This window comes from Vespa velutina, chromosome 14, assembly GCF_912470025.1.
Source record: "Vespa velutina chromosome 14, iVesVel2.1, whole genome shotgun sequence".
Classification (NCBI taxonomy): domain Eukaryota; kingdom Metazoa; phylum Arthropoda; class Insecta; order Hymenoptera; family Vespidae; genus Vespa; species Vespa velutina.
In genome coordinates this window covers 2,236,977-2,247,958 of record NC_062201.1, presented here as the reverse complement: position 1 = coordinate 2,247,958, position 10,982 = coordinate 2,236,977, and the positions used below count along the sequence as shown (strand labels likewise).

General features: G+C 27.4%; 2 long non-coding RNA genes across 2 annotated transcripts; both read right to left on the bottom strand.

Moving 5' to 3' along the window:
- Positions 1-245: 245 nt before the first annotated feature.
- LOC124954042 lies at positions 246-1,158 on the bottom strand. Its single transcript, XR_007102422.1, has 2 exons — positions 1,003-1,158; positions 246-772 (listed from the first exon to the last, which is right to left on the bottom strand). It is a non-coding gene; the product is annotated as an uncharacterized LOC124954042 (long non-coding RNA).
- A 6,635-nt stretch (positions 1,159-7,793) lies between these two features.
- Positions 7,794-10,141, bottom strand: LOC124954043. Its single transcript, XR_007102423.1, has 3 exons — positions 9,938-10,141; positions 7,985-8,040; positions 7,794-7,885 (listed from the first exon to the last, which is right to left on the bottom strand). It is a non-coding gene; the product is annotated as an uncharacterized LOC124954043 (long non-coding RNA).
- Positions 10,142-10,982: the final 841 nt, after the last annotated feature.

Here is a 10,982-nt window from a genome sequence, read left to right as displayed (position 1 = left end):
TTGATCATTGATCACCAACGAGGTATCAATACTAGTAATACATTCTCATCGACATTTCATCGATTTATTGCGTCAGAAATTCAAGTAAATCCATTAGTAATAAATCTATTTTATTTAAATAAGATATATCATTTGTCAAAACGGTTCGACGATATAAAAATAATTCATTTTTCTATAGAAAAAAACAAAAAAAAAAAAAAAAAAAAAAAAAGAAAAAAAAAACGTCATTCATACAACGTCCATGATACAAACTTCAAATTTTTTATTAAAACTTTCCAAATATAAACATGCCTATCATTTATTCGATTTATTCTACGATATCATTTTAATATTTTCTATAAATTTAATATTGCTTGTTAGAAAGAAAAAAGAGAGAGAAAGAGAGACAGAGAGAGACAGAAAGAGAGAGAGAGAGAGAGAGAGAGAGAGAGGAAGAGAGAAAAGAAATAAAAGAAATCTCATTTTATCAAACATTTTCATCGATTTTAAACAATGTGTCTATTATTCAGGTGACCTGGTTCAAGTACCTCATATTGTACACATATAAATATATACATATCCGCATAAGTATGTAAATAGATACGCATAGATACGTGTATATATATATATATATATATATATATATATATACCTGGACAAATGTATCTACTACGAAGACCGTCTTCCTCTCCAAAAACCTTGGCATTATTTTCTCGCATCGCGTACGTCGTGCGTTACTTAATCGTGTTATGAAACAACGGAATCCATTGTCCAGGCCCATCGGTGCTTCGACCTACCAAAAGTAAGATGAAAATCAAGTATAGTTACGCGTTATCTTTTCTTTTATTTTTTTTTTTTATTTTTTTTTTCCTTTTTTTTTCTTTTTTCTTCTATTTCTTTTTTTTTTTTTTTCTTTCCTTTCGTTAAACGATAAGATAAGCATTGTTGAGAAGAAAAAAGAAGAAAAAAAGAAAAAAAAAATAAAGAAAACGATGTGTTAATTGTTAACACGATCATATACACCATCTATGTGTTGTTGGTATAAATCGAAACCATTCCTTTTTCCTTTTTATCATTCTTTCTTTCTTTCTTTCTTTCTTTCTTTCTTTCTTTCTTTCTCTTTTATTTTTCTTATTTCTTTATTTGTGTTTGTTTTCTTTTTTCTTCTTCTTCTTCTTCTTCTTCTTCTTCTTCTTCTTCTTCTTCTTTCAAAATAAACATAATCCATACGGAAAGAAATGTATATAATTATAAAGGAGACTTGTTATATAACAATTATTGATTAACATTTGTGAAGGAATAATTCTTTTCTTTTTTCTTCTTCTTCTTCTTCTTCTTCTTCTTCTTCTAATGAAAAATTGCATAATAAGATTATTTTAATAAGATGATTTATATCTGTTTTATAAGATTATTTATGAAGGAAATACTTTTTGTGTTCCTTCATAAATAAATTTGTTAACGATGGTTCACATTTTTTTTTTTTTTTTTTTTTTTTTTTTTTTTTTTTTTTTTTTTTTTTTTTTTTTTATAAAAATATATTATACACATGCGTAATAAAATTATCAGTAGGAACGTAGTATATAGATGTAACGAGAAAAAAAGAAGAATTTGTAAATTGTAAAATATTTTAAATAATAAATTTGCTGTAAAAGTAATTCTCTAAAGAAATTAATAAATAAATAAATAAATAATTTTCTGTAAAATTAATTAATATTGTTATAAAAATACAATAATATTGTTTATAAAAAACATGATATTATATATATATATATATATATATATATATATATATATATCCGAAATAATGACATTTTCCTATAATATACATATATCCATATAGGCATATAACCTGCATGCATATATGTACGGATAATACATAAAAAGAGTATACGCAATATGGTAATTATAGCATCCTTTTTTTTCTCCTTTCTTCTTTTTTCCTTTTCTTTTCTTTTCCTTTTTAAATAATCGATAGAAAGTAATTCCGTTCATTAAAAATAGAAATAAATATTCGATGGAAGGAATAATCGAGAGAGATAGATCGAAAAGGTGGAAACTGTGTTGAGAGAATTTAGCATGATAAGAATTTATCTCTTTTTCTTTCTTTATTCTTCTTTTTTTTTCTCTCTCTTTTTCTTCTTCTTCTTCTTCTTCTTTTCTCAAGCGAATGGGACATTGAACCACATCGTGTCTATTCGAGGTCGATACGAAAGACAGAGAAAGAGAGAAAGAGATTCGTAAGAGAAAGAAAAAAAGAGAAAGAAAAAGAGAAAGAAAAAGAGAAAGAGAGAGAGAGAGAGAGAGAGAAGTCGTCGTAAAGTTAGAAGTTCTCGGCTACTCTCCCTGCCGTGATAGCAAACGAATCGGCACTTTCTCTTGCGGTGAAGGAAAGGCATATATATTAAAAGTAAGTTCTCGATTGGTAACCAGCCTCTTTCTTCTTCGTCCCCACCCCCGAAACAACTTTACAATCCATTCCGAATCTCAATTCCCCTCACCCCATCCCTCCCAACAACCCCACCACATTAGCACCTCATTTCTTTTCTTCTCATTCTATATAGTTTTGCAAAATTTCTATAATAGTTAGAGAGATAGAATGTCTCTGATATCTCACTCTTTCTCTCTCTCTCTCTCTCTCTCTCTCTCTCTCTTTCTCTCTTTTTCTGTCTGTCTGTCTATCTCTTTCTTTCTTAAGAATATATAATATTAAATAAGATAATACATTCGATCTCAATGTAGTTCTGTGTATTTACTTTATATTTTATATAAATATATATAAATATATATATATTTATATATGTGTATGTGTACATATACATGCTTATAATATATATATACATACATGTATATCTGTTTATATATGTGTCTATTATTGCGCCATTCTTCATTATAAAGTAGACAACCGTAGGCGTTAAAAAGTAGAAGCTAGAGAGGCGTCTTTCTCTAGTGAAATATACAACGTACATATATATATATATATATATATATATATATATATATATATATATATGTACTCTATACACGTATGTAAGTACGTTACTCGTTGTACATTTTATTATCAGGAGTTAGAAGAACGTAAAGTTACTCGAACGCTTTGGAAAGTAACGAAAGTCTCTTTTGCTAAGAGATCCGATCTCGAAAAATAAGATTGGAAGGTGACGTAAAAAAAAAATTATATATATATATATACAGTCACCAAGGATATATATTTTCTTTTTCTTTTCTTTTTTTTCCTTTTTTTTCTTTTTTTTCTTTTTTTTTATAAGTATTTGAGTCAATTTAGAAAGGAGAAATTGCAAGATTCTTATCGGACTTTTATCTTCTTATGATTATCCGTTCTATCGAATGAAAATATAAATGAATAAATAAATAAATAAATAAATAAATAAAGGTATAAGAAACGATATAAAAGAAATTAATAAATAAATAAATAAATGAAATAGAAATGAATATATAAACGACGAGATTTTAATCCTTATATCATTATCGGCAAACGAGGATCAATTTTTTCCGATCCACGTGAGAGAGATGATAAAATCGAAGCACGTTGCTGATATACATACGTATACTCGACCGTTACCGTGACCCAAATATAGCGCGCACTATCGGAATTCGATAAAAAAAAATATTATATTAATTACGTAGTAAGTTTCTCCTGGGTAATACTGAGAAAAATGAGAAGATGGTGGTGGTGATGAAGGTTGTGCGGGAAGGGTGAGTGATCGGGAGGGACGGGGTGGGGAGGAAAAATGAAAGAGAAAGAGAGAGAGAGAGAGAGAGAAAGAGAGATAAAGAAAATAACACTCGCATTTTTTTCTTTTTTATTTATTTATTTATTCATTTATTTATTTATTTATCTCTTTTCGTTTCTATTCTCAATTTTTCTTTCTTTCCTTTCTTTCTTCTTTTTTTTTTTTTTAGTTTTTTCTTTCCTCTTTTTTTTTTAGAGGAAAATTTTTACGACGAATCGAACGATCGATGTGTAATTTGTCGCTACTTGCATGAATGCATGCATGCACGCGTGCATGCATTCATGCATGTGTGTGAACGCGCGCGCGCATACACAGCAGTGCATCGTGAGTGAAAGCACGCGATGCACACCTCGCGAGAAAATTCAGTTCGTCTACTTTTTCACAATGATTACATACTTTCTCCTCGTTTTCATGATCTTTCTACGTTCGACGGAGAGTCTTCCCAGCGAAATTAGAAATTCTCTATCGTAAAGTTATTATTACCAATTTAATGATCGCGATCGAAATTATATCGATTGTGATTGATGTCGTCAATCTGTTTAGAAATTGATGGATAGATAGATAGATAATAAATAAGAGAGAGACAGACAGCGAGAGAGAGAGAGAGAGAGAGAGAGAGAGAGAGAGAGAACTAAATTAGATAGACTTTGTTCAAAAAGGTTTTATCATACTTTTTCGTTCATTGATAATTTTACTAAGAAAAAAAAAAGAAAAAAAGAAAAAAATTGTACACTACTCGTGATCATTGATCTATATTAGATTTGTATTAAATTTTCAATTGTTGTTGTTTTTGTCGTTGCTTTTTCTTTTTTTTTTTTTTTTTTTTTTTATGATAACTAGTGTAATTAATACAACGGCATAATTAATATTTCTTTTTTTTTTTACCATTTGTTCTTGACACTTGTTTCATCGATTATTATTAACAATGTTACGATTATTTAACGAAGGATAAATTGTAAAGATAAGAAAAAAGAAAATCGATCAATTAACGAACAAATGATTTATGATAAAATTTGTAATATATATTTTTAATGTTTATAAAGATGAAGAAATATTTTAATAGCGACAAAATAGACAAGAAGAAATTTTTGTAAAATATTATTATAATAACTTTGTCTTTGACGATTTTCTTTTATCGTCATCTTATTAATTCAACGATAAAAATTATTTATGATCGAATAAGTTTGAAGAACAATTCGTGATAAAATTTTGAAGACGTTTTATCTATAAAGTGATATTTAAAAATATTCTCTCTCTCTCTCTCTCTCTCTCTCTCTCTCTCTCTCTATAGATATTAATAAACTTATTATCATTTACGTAATGATAAATAACGAAGAGAAAGGAAAGAGGAAAAAGAAAATAAAAATGAAAGAAAGAAAGATAGAAGGAAAAAAAAAAGAAATATATATATATATATAATACGTTTATCGCAAAAAAGCTTAATAGATTTTTACGTGAACGATAAAATTTCATTATTATTCGATGTTGTCGTTATATAGATTTAACACTGTCACGTTTGTTCGTACAAAAGTATAATAGATAGATCTGTTATATTCAACGAAAAATCGAGGTTGACTCGATACTTATATATAAATCAAGGAAAAATATATTTCTAGAGTATCACAGAAAATTTTCATCGACTTACTACGTTACAATTTAAGTTGGATCACTTAAGATGATCCGATTTTAACGGGAAAGACGTTGAACGCCATTATTATATATATATATATATATATAATGTAATACTATTGGGACCTACTTTCTTGATGTGATTTAAATCCTCAACGACCCGAACGTCGAAACGATTTTTAACACCGAAAGATCTTCCCGCTGCTGCTCTGACATTGTTCTCAAGAATAATGAATTACTCGATATCTTGTGCTTAAAATACTGCCGTGAAACAAAGACCCGACTCGGCCAAGTATAAACTTCGTGATGGAACGTATATGACACACACAGTGAGAAAGAGAGAGAGAGAGAGAGAGAGAGAGAGAGAGAGAGACAGACGTCAACATTTGGCCCGTCCAATGCAAAGAAAGATAATGTTAAACACATCATCCTGTATAAATTTATGTGTGTGTGTGTGTGTGTGTGTGGATATGGATGCAAAATTAGGCCGCTTCCATCTCATGAGATTGATTTGCGATTTCGAATAGTCATCTATGTCGATTTAATAATAACGAATTTATTGATATTAGTAATGTTTAGGAAATTTTATTCATTAGAATGTTGTTCTATAGATAAATAAATTTTTTCTTTCTTTCTTTCTTTCTTTTTTTTTTGTTTTTTTTTTTTTTTTTTTTTTTTTCTGTTTTTTTTTTTTTTTTTTTTATAATCGAAAATTTCAACATTACGTAGTAATAATGTCGAAATCTTCAAGATTTTATATCTGAATGAACGATATTTTGTTTTTCTTTCTATTTTTAATCTCTTACTATTGTATATCTAATAAATAAGTAACAAGTAGTAATATAGTAAATAGTAATTTTTTATTGGAAAATTTAGAGAGAGAGAGAGAGAGAGAGAGAGGTGGATCATTCATTAGTAAATTTAGTAAATTTAATGATTTATTAAAATAATAAGCCTAATTGATTTTATTTATCACATAAAATTAAATCATCATTTTTTAATAAGACAATTAGCGTCGATTAAAGAGATTCGATTATATTATTTCTTTCTTCTTTTTTTTTTTTTCTTTACAATTTCATTTCAAAACCTTACAAAAGTTATTGAAAAGTTATTTATATATATATATATATATATATATATATATATATATATATATGCAGCATATAATTTTCCTTTTAGACGAAGAAGAAGAAGAAAAAAAAATATACAAAAACAAAAAGGAAAAGAGAAAAGAAAATAATCTTTTTGTTCTTAGAATGTGATATGCAAGAAATCTCTGACACAGTATATAGTTAAATGTGTCGCGATCATGTCAAAACAAACAGCAAACTCAAACCTGTTACCAATTGTTGCAAGAGCTTACGTGGAATCTTTCGTTAAATTCCCCGCTTTGTTTCCATTTAACCGCGACTCATAGTATTTTACGACGACAATAATAGCCGATATATTTTTCTTTCTTCGAGTTCAACGATTCAACATCGCCATTGCACACAATTACGATCCGATATATCGTTGAATATTATTCTTACCAATTGTAATCTACGAATTACTTTTCACGAAAACGAGCAATCTAGAAATTCTCTTTCTAAAATTTTATTATAAGTGTTTTTTTAAAATTCATCATTTTTTTCAAAACAATTTTACAAATTACAAAATGAACTCTGATTGGAACTCCTACTGTGATTGACTTTTCCTAAACATTCTAATCAGATCTTGATCAGTTAGATACGAACATTATAAAGTGACCGTTTCTTTGTATATTGTGAAATTTTGCAAAATTACTCTTATCTAATGTATAAGCTTGTAAAGATTAATAAAAAAATTTGTCTTTTATAATTTCCTAATCATAGAATAATTTTTAAATTTGTCTAATATAATAAATTGTTGCGAAATTTTTCTGAACGAAAGGCAAATTTTCTATAATTTTTTTTTTTATTTAATTTAATTTAATTTTTTTTTTTTTTTTTTTTTTTTTTTTTTTTTTTTTTTATTGATACAAAATACGTACACAATTTCATTCAAATGTATTTTATTATAGATATATATATATATATATATATATATATATATATATATATAAACACGAAAATTAAATAATTTAATTTTTCATAAACACATATAATCACATTGAATAAATTTTTATTTAAAATGAATCTAATAGATATTCGTAAAAAATTTGTAAAAAAAAAGAAAAAAGAAATCGTTTGCAAATGATTTTTCCAATGACAGGAACTGTTGTAATTTATAAAATTTATAAAAAAAAAAAACAAAAAAACAAAAAAAAAAACACAAAAAAAAAAACAAAAAAACAAAAGGAAAAAAAAACGAAAGATCTTAGATTAAAGCACGATATGGAGACAAATATTATTCGAGGAATTTTTCTCGAACAAAGAACAAGTTCATAACGGATTAATTTACGATTGATAAAGATAGTAAATACTTATCTCGAACACGTTTTGTTTATTTTCGAATGAAACATATCTCTTCATTTTTTGCCCGGTGTTAGTAAATTTTTTTCTTTTTATCTAAAAAGAAAAAGGAGAGAAAAATAAATAAAAAAAAAAAAAAAAAAAAAAGAAAAGAAGAAAAAAAAAAAGAAAAAATAATAGCGATAAGGAACGAACGTGAGTGAGTATTACGATGCGTTTGGTCCGAAGGTTGACACCGTCGCGCCTCCTTTCTTTCGTAGACACATTAAAAAAAAAAAAAGGAAAGAAAAAAATAAAGAAAAAGAAAAAAGAAAAAATAAAAAGAAAAGGAAACAAAAACAAAAAGAGAGAGAAAAAAGAAAAATAGAAAAAGGAAGGAGAGAAAAAAGGGAAGAGAAGAGACGAGCGCAATGGAAAGGAAAGAAAAGAGAGGAAAGGAAAAAAAAGAAAAGAAAAAAAAGAGGAAAAAGAAAAAAAAGAACGAGCAAGCAATAGAGGAGATAAGATTCATCATGGAGACGACGAAGTGCAGGAAGTGAACTTTGAATTCAATACAGCACATTACGGTCTCATCGACAACGTTGTTATCTAATCGATCCACGTTGTCAGACGTGAGATTACATAATTGTCTTTCCGACTGTCGTAACGCACGTCGACTTGTTTAGAAAACATTATCGTTCCTTATGGACCCTCATTGAAAGTCCAACGAAATCCGTATTTTTCTATCTCTCTTCTCCTCCCTCTCTCTTTCTCTCTCTCTCTCTCTCTCTCTCTCTCTCTTTCTGTAACCATTTGAGTACGAGCTAAATTATATCGGTATATATATATATATATATATATATATATATATATATATATAAAAAGAAAAAAAAAAAGAAAGAAACATTGCCAAAAAGATGCCTTAAAAAGAATATATGTTTTAAATTGAAATCAAACGCGTAATATCAATTGAATCAAATTTAACGCATGTATGTATCAAAATGAACGAACGGATTAATCATCATTTGATTTGTCTTACGTCTCAAACGGAAATAACGTTAGGAATAAATTTTTCAAACGTCAAAGGGATAATTGATATGTATAGGGATAATTGAATTTACTGTATTAAGCCAATTTTTATATAATTAATTATTTCGTTCGACTAATTAACTGATCGTAGAAATTAAAATGATTCTATGTTAGATTGTTATTACGAAATATAATGATAATAATAACACGTTAGAATTAGAAAAAATCAGTTCGTAGAAATCGAATAAAGTTGTAATGAAATTCTAACGAACGTTAGAATTGATTTTATACTATATTTTCCTCGATAAAATTTCCATCGTTAAAAGTCGTATATAAAAAAAAAAAAAAAAAAAAAAAAAAAAAAAAAAAAGAAAAGAAAAAAAAAGAGAGAAAAAAAAGTGAGAGAAAAAAAAAAGATTCGGATAAAAATTGAAATTATACAGAATTTAATAAAACCAAAATAATCCATGTTAATTCGAATTAAATAAAATTGATCTGCTTCGATAATATCTTTAACAAAACGCTCGTAAATATTGACCTTTGATCTCTCTTATCCAGAATTTATACCAGCTAAGGATCATTAAATTATACGAATAAAAATAACATTACTTAGAGAAACGCGATAGAAATAAATTCAGAATTAAAAAGAATTGATTATTTTCGTAGAGATATAAAAGAAAAACAAAAAAAGAATGGAAAAGAGAAAGATAATAGATAATACTTAGTAAATTGAAATATCTTCGTCGTGGATTTCGTGATCGAATTGATACGTCTAAAATAGAGACGGTCGTGAAAATCTTGAAATTACTCTCAAAAATAATCGATTGTATCGAGGAAAAATATGGACAAGGTGTGAAGACAAGAAAAGAAAAAAGAAAAAAAAATAAAAAATGAAAGAAAAAAAAAAAAAAGAACAAATCAATCGATAGAAAATCAATCGAAGATCGATTCGTACGATGATCGTACGAATGATTTTTTCGAATCGATCGTCGATAAAAAAAAAATTTTCCAATGATAATAGATAGGATTCATAAAATTCGTAGCGACTTATCGATTGAAATGTTAACTTGTCGTACTGTTATGCGACTTAAGAAAGCACGACGAAGAGAGAAGCGTCGTTTGACGGGATGTAACACTTACGAGAAGTAACGAGGATAATACCTCGCTTCGAACGATCGAAAATACAGGCCAACCGATTAGAAAGGTCCGCGTCGTCCGAGAATCGAGAAAGACTCGACATTGTGTGAGTTGTGTGTGATCGCGAGCGCACCCGCAACCTTTCTCGTTGTAGTTACTGTTTTGCGTTTTACCACGAGCCTTAGTCTAGTTTAAGTAAAGTAGGCCTCATCGCTGCCTACTATCGTGTGCCACTTGACCTCGATATTCTCTTCCTTTTCTTCCGCTCCCTTCTCTTGACAGAATCTTTCTCTTTCTCTTTTTCTATGTCTCTCTCTCTCTCTTTCTCTCTTTCTCTTTCTTTGCCTCCTTTTCATCCCTTCCCTTTTATTCGTCAGCAACGTTCCTTCCTTTCCACACTTCATCATCTCTTTCTTATTTCTCTTTTCAAAATATATTTATATTCATATAAATTATAATTGTTTGTTCTTTCGTTCAGACCGATTGACACCTTATGACAATCACATTTAATTTCTTTCTTATGGTTTATTAATATTCATAATAAGAGATTGATTTATATTAGAATTTTCTTTTTTTCTTTTTTTCTTCGTTTTATCGATTATTATTTCCTGAAATCTTTCATAATATTTATCTATGGTTTTAATATACATATAAGAATACACATATTACAATATATATATATATATATGTGTGTGTGTGTGTGTGTGTAAAATATATAATAATAATAATAATAATAATAATGCTTAAGCGTATTTGTATTTTTCTTTGGTTCCATTAGAATTGTATTCTTCTTTTAAATATTTTACAAATTTTTCTTATCCATCTAGAATTATACGTATAGTCATTTGTAATAAAAAAAAAAATTTCAATTATTTATTAAAATAAATGTAGTAATGCTTAAACAAAAATATAAGATTTTCGTGACGTATCTTTCTTTAGTACGAAAATTTAATTGAAAATATGAAAGAAAATAAAATTGTGATCGACGAAAAATTAACGATTGAATTTACTTATACTTACAATTCGTATACTAATAATAGTAATAATA